Raw genomic sequence first — 10,798 nt, 5'->3', positions numbered from 1 at the left:
CTACCCTGTCATCACAATAAGCCTTAGAAACCCAGACCCCCCCCCACTGTTCAGCATTAATATACATTTTGAAAGGTCCTACTTTGCATTATGTGTTTTGTATAACGGATACATTCCAACATAAAACAGTAGCATGGTAATGTGATTTTAGATGAGATTTTGTGTGTTTTTGGAATAGAGCTATCTCAGTTCACAAATGCCTGAGACGTGCTCTCCTGTTTGGAGCTACACTGATCAATTGGCCGGCCGTTAATGTCAGAAAATATCTGCTCATTGCAGATGTTTTAGCATCTGTGCATTTTTCTAGCTGATAAGCAACAAGAAACGTCAGCAGAGAAATGCTGAACTAGGTTTGAGTTAATTTAGAAACAGTGTCACCATCACAGGTTTGTCCACCAGAGAGTACAGACAAGTTGAATTTCATACTGAAAAAAAGTCCAGCCCACTATGTATTTTCATAACCAATAATTAAAAAAAAGGAGGAAACAATATCAAGATTATTTGTCTGTTATCTGCTGATATATGAGAGATATGAATACTTGTATGAACACGGTATCCATATCGGCCAGACTGTAGTCCTGTTCCATGGTGAGGTGCCTCAGACATGCATGTGTTCACTCCTCTACATGGCAGGTAGACATTACAGAGGAGCGATGAGCAGCCCAGCAACATCATATGAATACATAAAACTACAGCCGACAGCCGAGGATTTTGTGGAATTATGGAATTATCGTAGAGACGCTTTCTACGTCTCTGGTAGCGGCAGCGACCCGTCAATCACAGTAAGCCCCGCCCTAAAGCATAACCTGCTTTATGGTCTGTTTGACTCTAAATGGACCATCATTTACTAAATGAACATCATGCTGTATTGAAGAAGACTTGAACAAGACACAGAACCCCTTCACAGCAGCCCACTACTCCTAAATATGTGTAGGATGGGTAAAATGAGATATGTAATGAAAATAACGATTGTAATAAAGTTGAAGCTTTTTAGTACGCTAGCTGTTATACCCGTTAGCCGTTAACTGTAATGCCGATGAGAAAGTTGGTCTTTTCCAGGAGCTCCAGGAGGAATACTCCTTCCTTTGAAAAGTACCCAGCAATGAATATCTGCTTCCTGCACACACTGCAAAAGGAGTCGCACAATATGGAAATGCAGATATAACAGATCATATTAACCGGCCTCATAGCAACACACAATAGCACTTCTATGGTGCGTACATAAGCATGAATGTGCAGTACACTAAAGGTCCCAGTTTGGGCGTTTCAAACCATTGTCCCCCTAATCACAGAGTACTCTCACATTACTAGCATACTCCTCTCAGGCTGCTAACAGTGTCCATAATGAAGCCCTCTCACTGAACAAACACCTTTTGGGGAGAGCCCCCCGAGAGGTTTGTAAAAAGGGGTCAGGGCTAATTTATCTCTGCAGCAGCATGGTAATCAAATGTTAAGGAGCCATGCTGTAGGGTGGGGGATGGGAGGGGGATTCAAAGAGAGCGAGAGAGCTAACAGTAATGACCACTAGCTAAATGTAGCAGCTATACATCCTCCCTCTAATGTCTCTTTACCATGTGTGGACATTAACGGCTTTCAATTGGAACACCATTCGAGCAGGAAAACAAGAAATATATGGAAGAATAAGGACAGATAAACACAGCTCGACGACCCTCCTCCTCCCAGACACCAAGAGTCCCTGCTGTGTTTGCTGATGTGTTACAGGTGCTGATTGGAGGCTCGTCAGCTGGTCAGCTGGATGAGCCACACCTGAGCCGGGGTGGCTCTGCCTTGAGTATCCTCCTCAGTGGGCAGCCTGGGGCTCTGGGAGAGGAGATCCAGCCATCAGCCACCACATTGTTCTTTTGGTTGATGGTTCTGTTATTGCTATTCACTGCTACACACACCCATACATACACCTCAGGGCTGATAACTGATACCAACCTTTATATTGTTTAAATGATGTTTGCTAAGATTTTGGTATATTAAAGGGGCACTTCTCCTTTTTACACACGAAGGTAAAGTAACTCATCACAAGGAGTAAAAAATAAAATAATGTATAGCACAAAGCAAGCATTACAAACAGACTATATCAAAAGTGGACGTTTTGAAGCCTTTAGTTCGGCGATTTTGCCATCGCCATCTTGGATTACGGCCATCACCATGTTGTTTTTTCCGCAACTGATGAACAGAAGTGACCATATTTGGAATGTGGAGGAGTGACAGAGTAGCTGTATACATCTCTGGTAGCGGCAGCGACCTGTCAGTCACAGTAGCCCCGCCCTAAAGCATACTCTGCTTTATGGTCTGTTTGACTCTAAATGGACCATCATTTACGAAATGAACATCATGCTGTATTGAAGAAGACTTGAAACTAGAGAGTGAGACCATGAACTCATGTTTACTGAGGTAATAAATCAAGAGAGAAGTAGAGTCACTTTCTCATAGACTTCTATACAACCAGAGGAGTCGCCCCTGATGGACACTAGAGAGAATGCAGGTTTAAGACACTTCCGCATAGGCTTCACTCGGCAGAACTGGAGGTTGCTGCCCGATTACAAACTGAGGTCGTGGAGTTTGAAAGATGTGGGAAATGCATGAACCAGCATTTATGGTGCATTAAGGTGTTGCAGCACAGGCTTCTTGCGTTTTCTGATGCCAGTGGAGAAGCATGTTGTTAGTCAACAAAGACATCTTCACTGCAAATCCCACCAGAAGCACCACTCTCCATCACAGAAGCACATCAACAGCCACTGACCTTCTCATGTTCATGAATCAGCTTTTACTTTGGAAATTGGTAAAAATGTTGTCAAACATATCAGTCATTGTCAGGAATTGTTTAGCAATTTGTTTTTTTGGCACCTACGTAGTATTTCAAGGCACAAATGTGAGACTTTTATATCTCTAAATTGATAAAGTAAAAATGCGTTATTTTATGTCTATATTAAGTCAGCAATGTCCTCCAACCCCAAAATAAAGGAATAAAGACATTTCCCCAACAGTTTAGTGGTATTTTCTTTAAATGAAAAGGAATCAACAATATATACACAAGTAGGTTTACATCATCATGCAGAGTGTTGCATGAGCTTGGTTACCATGTAAACAGGAACAAACAGGTGCCTCTGTGTTACTGGAACAAAGATAAGACTTTTCTATGGATGCATATCCACAAGGTGAGAACACACAGCTTCATTAGCGTTTGTCTGGACATTCCTTGATATTCGTGTAGTTAGAGATAATGATTCCTGACGTAGACTGCTGCTCCACTAGGCTGAACATCGGGTTCTTGGCATCCCTCACATATTGCTGATGGGAATGACTCATTTATTGCTGTAATCTCATCAAGTTTAACTGTCACTGTGTGGCTGGGCTGAAAACTATCTCACATCAGTATCTTCAGGTTTCAGATCAGCTCTTACTTACCGACTCAAATGTATTGTTGAGTAATGGTGCAACGGATCATAAAACTCACGGTTCAGATTGGATCAGCACAAAAGAAAAAAGGGAGCAAATAGAGCTTTTAGAGATCCTTGATCATGTTTTTTGCCGCCGATACCAATTGATGATCCACATTGGCAGTAGTTTGAGTATAACAGCTGGTCTACAACTATCCAGACTATTTTTTTGATTTTTTTTGCCACCCACCCAAAGATTATTATAACTGCTCTGAAGTCTGTAAATCATCATACATTCTTCATAAAAGATGCAGTCGTTGTGACATCAGCCATTGGTTTGTAGACTGTGGTTTCGAAGCCTCGAGTTCAGCCTTTTGGCTGTCGCCATCTTGGTTTTTTGCAATCAATGAAAGGAAGTGACCATATTTGGAATGCGGAGGAGTGATGTAGAGACGCCGTATATGACGGCCTTAATCCAAGATGGAGACAGCTAAATTGCCAAACTCAAGGCTTGAAAACGGCGCTCTACAAACCAATGGATGACATCACGATGACGACGTCCACTTCTTATAGTCTGTGTTTATGACATTATGTCAATGTTGAGTGCAATATATCTTACAGTAAAATTGTTGTATGATGTACAAAGGCAGTACCGAACTGTCACCATAAGCCTGGAAACCTATCGGTAGGCCTACATACTGGTCTACACTTTGTGGGTTTTGTTGCCCAACCCCTTCGGCTGAAAAGTGACTGGTTTGATGGATCTGCCATCGAGCTCACTGACAGTTATCAAAGCCCCATGACAATTCCTCACACCTTTAAACCATGAACCATCATGTTGGAGGTTGTGGTAATTGTTTTGATTGTTATATCTTTGTACCAACCAAATAAATTGTTGAGATCTGAAAACGCAGCAACATAAAAAAAAGACTGCATGGTTATTATTTCTGATAGAAATGATGGACAAATCTAACAAAGTAAAAACCCCAGCTGTCTAAAAGTGGAATTAGGCCACGTTAAGACAAACAGCAGCACTGCATGAAAAAGGAGAGCACTGTGCTGAGGGCCTTCACCAAGGTGCCTCATTGGCTGATGAAAAACATGTTGTCTGCTGCGCACACATGCCCACTAATCATTCAGCGATGCTTTAACACCGATTTCACACCAACTGCACATGAGCAGATAGTTTGCACATCATAACGTGCAGAATAAAGAGCAGCACATCATCTTTAAACCATAGAACTCCTTTTAAAACCACAGTCAATCAAATTCAATTCAGTGCAACTTCAAATGCAAAACCTCGGGGGAGATTAGGTCTTTGTAGGTTGCTATTGCTCATGTAGCTGCCTGAGATTTGGGCTGTGTGTTGATAAGAATTCTATACGCATCATAATACAGGGGTTACAATTCAATATATCGTGATACTAAAAGCAAAGTAATATATTGCCTATTTTAATATTACTTTAGGAAAAGGGTCAAAGCATAAAGATTACACCATATGCATTAAATCTAATTAAAAACAAAGTTTACTTTGGTCATGTAATCAGAGAAGTAAGATTTGCATTCATCACAGTAGCACTACTTTCAGTGTTTTTGAGAACCACAGTATCACAAAACATCATATTGTGATAATCGAGTGTATGGATATTTTCTTACACACAGACCCACTTTACTTTAAAACTTAAATGAGTCAACTGTTAACCTTTGCGATCATCACAAGTTCAAACTTCAAGTTTTACAATCCTTCCTAGAATGCTGGATCGGGTCTTCTTGAGTCTGATGCATACTTTATCACATCAATATCCGCTCATTTACTCTACACAGGAACAACAACAACACGTATCGATGAGCCTGATTCATACTGAGCATGTGCAACTCTCAACAGACAGGAAAAAAAATCGGTGATAACCATCTCACTTCTTTTGGAATTTATTAAAGGAATCGTTATTTATTCCTAGATATTATTTAAGCTGCTGTGGCACTACTGTTTAAGACCGTTACTTCAGCATTGTTAATTTATTAATTTTAAGTGCTGGCCGATACTGAAGTTCAGCTTTCAGAATCAGAAAGGAAACAAATGGTCTGGAACCATCTCTTACATACATCCCTCTGAGGAATAATAAAGGAGTCATTTGTCCCACCATCACAGGTCAAAACCAATAGGAGAATTAGACGTCAATCAAATACATTTAGTACTGAATGGAGCTAAATAGGTGAAAACACCTGTATGAGTGCATCATGTGTGCAGACTCCACGTGTCAGATAATTAAGGAAATGCCATAAAAATATAAGTTCCATCTCTACTTCACAAATCAATTTGGCTTCACTTCCTCTCACTAACTTTTCACGGTGGGTTTAGAAAAAAACACAGAACAATTAATACACTGTTTGTCTGGTGTACAAACCTGCAGCCATTTTATGTTAAAAAGAGTCTACCATCCAGTTCATAGTCCATGGTCATTGTGCTATGAAATAATATCATGTTTTTTAGGTGGGGGATGTTATGCATTTACAGCACAGCCATCAGTATCCATGGTGATGGATGCTACCCGCTTAGTGGGAGACAGAGTGTCCCACAGTGTGTGTTTCTACCCTCCTCTGGGCTCATTAAGAAGAGGATAACAAACATGGCCGCTGTGGCGTTTTACAGAAAGCACAGATTTTAAAAATCGGCCTGAAATCTCACTTGTGATTTCACACTAATCATGGTGAAAAGAACCATCAGCTGCCACATTGTCCATCATTTAGTTTCAAGGATAGCATCAGGTCGGTCGGGTACCAAACGTTTTTACATTCAAAGCTTGTATGGAGGTTTTCCCAATGAAGCTTTACTTTATTATTCATTAACCTAAAAAATGAATAAATAAAATGATTCATCGTATTTAATCAGACAAATAGCATAATAGTATTTGAGCCTGTTAGTAACCGGCGCTGATGTATTCTTCCCTTCACCCGTCCCTCCCCTGTGTGTGGAGCATGGATGTGTGAAGAGAACTGCATACGGCCCGTTCATTCCTATGAAAGTTGCTCAGTGGCGCATGAAGCACAAAAAAGATCAACATACAGGTGTAAAATCACCAGGATCTACCGGGACCTTCCACATCCATGGGGCCCATGGAGCACCCCGCCCCCCAGCCCTCAGTCCAGCCTTGTTCTCATTCACAGGCTCATTTTCTTTCCTCCGTTCAAAAGAAAATAACTCTAGATTCAGCCGTTAGTGCACTTCAACTTTTAGGACCTAATGATTTAAATGAGGGCTATTCATGTATTCGTACTGGGAACCATGTAAGTCTATGGGGAAAAGTCTTTTTGGGCCCAACGGCATCACTTGACAGACCAAGAAGATTTTCATTAACTGATTGGCATCCATTTGTGCCTTCCATAATATCATTACATTCTAATATCACAGAACACTGTGTGGGAAACATTTGACATTAGTGTCTTACATGTGTCTGTAAGTGACACTACGGGACGGGGAGCTTGTGGGTGGAGAGTGGGAGGGTCATATTCCGCCTACGGCCCAATAACTCGCTGGAGCCGGCCCTGCGCCACACACAAACATGTTTTGACAGCCGAGCAGAGATTCACGTCAAGTGTCGCAGTCAGACACACGTCTGCGCGCGCTAGACAAAACACCCGTAAACACGCCATGAATCACGGTGTATCAGTCCGCACATAGTGTCCTGTCACGACGGCAGTATGACACAGCGTTTACAGCCCGTATGAACCCCCCCTCAGCCAGGCCTGCTGCTGTGTGTATCAGCGCTGCACAGCCTCCTCTCATCTCACCGCCAGCAGCTAAAGCATGGTAGCGCCTCTGCGTTAACGTTACATACCTTTCCACCAGCCAGAGTCCCTCGCTGCTGCTGCTGCTGCTACTGCTCTATTCAAAAAGACGACATTAAAACAAGTCCGGCCGCGGTGATTGATTAAACCCGAGCGGTGTTTTCCCCAGCAGTGTCCAGCGGGGGGTTACTCCTCCTTTTTTGAGTCGAACATGAAGCCAAGGTCGTAACGTCTGGTCCGCAGGGTCCACGAACCGTGCGGGATACATCAGCCGAAATCATACAAACATGGCTGTGACGTGCCAAATTATCTGTTGTCGTGGGGGGGGTAGAGAAATAAGTGAAAATGAATAAATACCGACAGCAGGAAGTGACAGGTAGAGCGCACTTATCTTGACAGCCAGGTGTATTGCCTAATCATCCGCTGAGCTCCACGGGGAGGTCCCGCCTCTTGTGACAGTGGGCCAATCAGAGCGCAGCTCTGAGCTAGCGTCCTCGAGACGCAGGTGCATCTATGACGCCTTCACGAGCAGCTTGTGGGCTCGTACATCACGGGTCGTCCGTGGTACGTTCCTAAATCGTACTCAAGCAAGGAGTACGACCGGTAAATATAAACGCGACTCTATAGCGGCAAGTGCATTAGAAAACTCTGCATGGATTTTTTTTCAATCCAAATTCAAACCAGATTAATTTCCACTATGCTCTATCAGGTTTTCTGTTCCTACTGTAATATTGCTGCAATCTTTTTGTAGAAAATATAAACGTTTGAAGAGCATGACTCATAAGGTCACAATCACATATTAAGGTGAATGCTATACTTTAAAGTTATACTCTGCAGATGCTACATTAAAAAAGGAACGCATTTTTAAATCACATATTTCTGTGAATCACATCTTTTATTTTGCTTTTGCACACATATCCACGACCCCTGGTCCTTTTTGAATAAATACCACGTTTATTGTCTACAGTTATACAGTGCATCAGCTTTTTGTTCGGTAATAAAGAGCAACCTGGCTGCAAGCGATGGTGACAGTAATTTCTTTGTCATTAGTTTTCATTCTCAGATGGTTACAGAGAATATAACTAAATGAAGTAAACTGACTTGTTGGTGCATTCAAGGACCGATGAATTACAGTAAATTATACAAATGGACAGTGACAGAAAATGCATCAGACATGCCTGACTTTTTCAGAATCAGAATCAGAATCAGAACCGTTTATTGCCATGTATGTTGAACATACAAGGAATTTGGCGTGACGGGATTTGCAAACATTTAACAATCAACAACAATCAGTGCAAGTAGAAACATATTAAAATTTACAAGAGATATAAAATAAAGTAAGATATAAAATAAATGAAATATAAAATAAAGATGAAATATGAAATAAAGTGAAATCTAAAATAAAGTGCACAAATGAACAGATAACAGGACTATAAACAACGAACAGACGACAGGACTATAAACAAGTGAGATGTAAGTGTAGTGTAAAGTGTCGAGTGTAATAGAAGGGATGCAGGGGAGTGACCGGTGGGAATTTGTCCTGGGGTGACAGAGTCAGTGGGGGACCCGGGCTCTGTTAATGAGCCCGACTGCGGACGGGAAGAAGCTGTTCGTGTGGCGTGAGGTCTTGGTCCTGATGGACCTCAGCCTCCTACCAGATGGAAGGGGCACAAACAGTTTTTGTCCAGGGTGAGAGGGGTCGGCTACAATCTTCCTTGCTCGCTTCAGGGTCCTTGAAGCGAACAAGTCCTGGAGGGACGGCAGATTGGAGCCAATCACCCTCTCAGCAGAGCGGATGATGCGTTGCAGCCTGCCCTTGTCCTTGGCAGTGGCTGCAGTATTCCAGACTGTGATGGAGGAGCAGAGGATGGACTCAATGATGGCTGTGTAGAAATGCACCATCATTGTCTTTGGCAGGTTGAATTTCTTCAGCTGCCTCAGGAAGTACATCCTCTGCTGAGCCTTTTTAGTGATGGAGCTGATGTTCAGCTCCCACTTGAGGTCCTGGGACATGATGGTGCCCAGGAAGCGGAAGGACTCCACCACGTCGACGGGAGAGTCACACAGGGTGATAGGGACATGTGGGGCTGCAATCTTCCGGAAATCCACAACCATCTCCACTGTCTTTCGAGCGTTGAGCTCCAAGTTGTTCAGACCACACCAGGTCACCAGATGGTCAGTCTCCCACCTGTAGGCGGACTCATCCCCACCAGAGATGAGTTCAATGAGGGTGGTGTCATCCGCGAACTTCAGGAGCTTGACGGACTGGTGACTGGAGGTTCAGCTGTTGGTGTACAGGGAGAAGAGCAGAGGGGAAAGAACGCAGCCTTGGGGGGAACCGGTGCTGATGGTCCGGGAGGCTGAGACGTGTTTTCCCAGCTTGACGTGCTGCTTCCTGTCAGACAGGAAGTCTGTGATCCACTTGCAGGTGGAGTTGGGCACGTGCAGCTGGGAGAGCTTGTCCTGCAGCAAAGACGGGATGATGGTGTTAAAGGCAGAGCTGAAGTCCACAAACAGGATCCTGGCGTAGGTTCCTGGGGAGTCCAGATGCTGGAGGATGAAATGAAGGGCCAAGTTAACTGCGTCGTCAACAGACCTGTTGGCTCTGTAGGCGAACTGCAGGGGGTCCAGGAGTGGGTCAGTGAGGGTTTTAAGGTGAGACAGGAAAAGGCGCTCAAAAGACTTCATGACCACAGAGGTCAGGGCGACGGGCCTGTAGTCATTAGGTCCTGTGATCCTTGTTTTTTTGGGGACGGGGATGATGGTGGAGGCCTTGAAGCAGGCTGGTACGTGGCATGTCTCCAGGGAGGTGTTGAAGATGTCTGTAAACACCGGAGACAGCTGATCGGCACAATGCTTCAGGGTGGAGGGGGAGACAGAGTCTGGGCCGGCTGCTTTGCGGGAGTTTTGTTTTTTAAAAAGCCTGTTGACCTGGATAGAGAGAGTCGTCACTGGGGAGGGGGTGGGGGGGACACTGTGATGGGTGATACAGAGGCGTGGGCCCCTGCTGGGATGGGGGAGGGGGACCTGGTGGTCTGGGGCTGGTTGATGGAGCTGTGGGGGATGGAGTCAGGGCTGTCCCATTGTCCATCAAAGCGACAGTAGAACTCGTTCAGCTCGTCTGCCAGGCAGAGGTCGTTCATGGAGTGGGGGGTTTTTGGCTTGTAGTTGGTAATCTGTCTGAGACCTCTCCAGACAGAAGCAGAGTCATTGGCTGAGAGCTGGTGTTGCAGTTTCTCAGAGTACAGTCGTTTAGCATCTCTCACCGCCTTACTAAACCTGTACTTTGACTCTTTGTACAAGTCCTTGTCCCCACTCCTAAAAGCCTGATCCTTTTGCAGTCTTAGCTGTCTGAGTTCTGCTGTAAACCAGGGTATGTCGTTGTTGTAACACACCCTGGTGCTTGATGGAACACAGCTGTCCTCACAGAAGCTGATATATGAAGTCACAGCCAGCCTCTGTGTACTCATCCAGACTGTTGGTAGCAGTCCTGAATACATCCCAGTCTGTGCAGTTGAAGCACACCCAAAGATCCTCCATAGCTTCACTGGTCCACTTCTTGAATTTGCTCACCACAGGTTTGCAGAGCTTTAATTTCTGCCTGTAAGCAGGAATCAGAT

Source organism: Anarrhichthys ocellatus, unplaced genomic scaffold (genome assembly GCF_004355925.1).
Source record: "Anarrhichthys ocellatus isolate YVR2014 unplaced genomic scaffold, GSC_Weel_1.0 scaffold16, whole genome shotgun sequence".
Classification (NCBI taxonomy): domain Eukaryota; kingdom Metazoa; phylum Chordata; class Actinopteri; order Perciformes; family Anarhichadidae; genus Anarrhichthys; species Anarrhichthys ocellatus.
Note: the sequence above shows the minus strand (reverse complement) of the source record.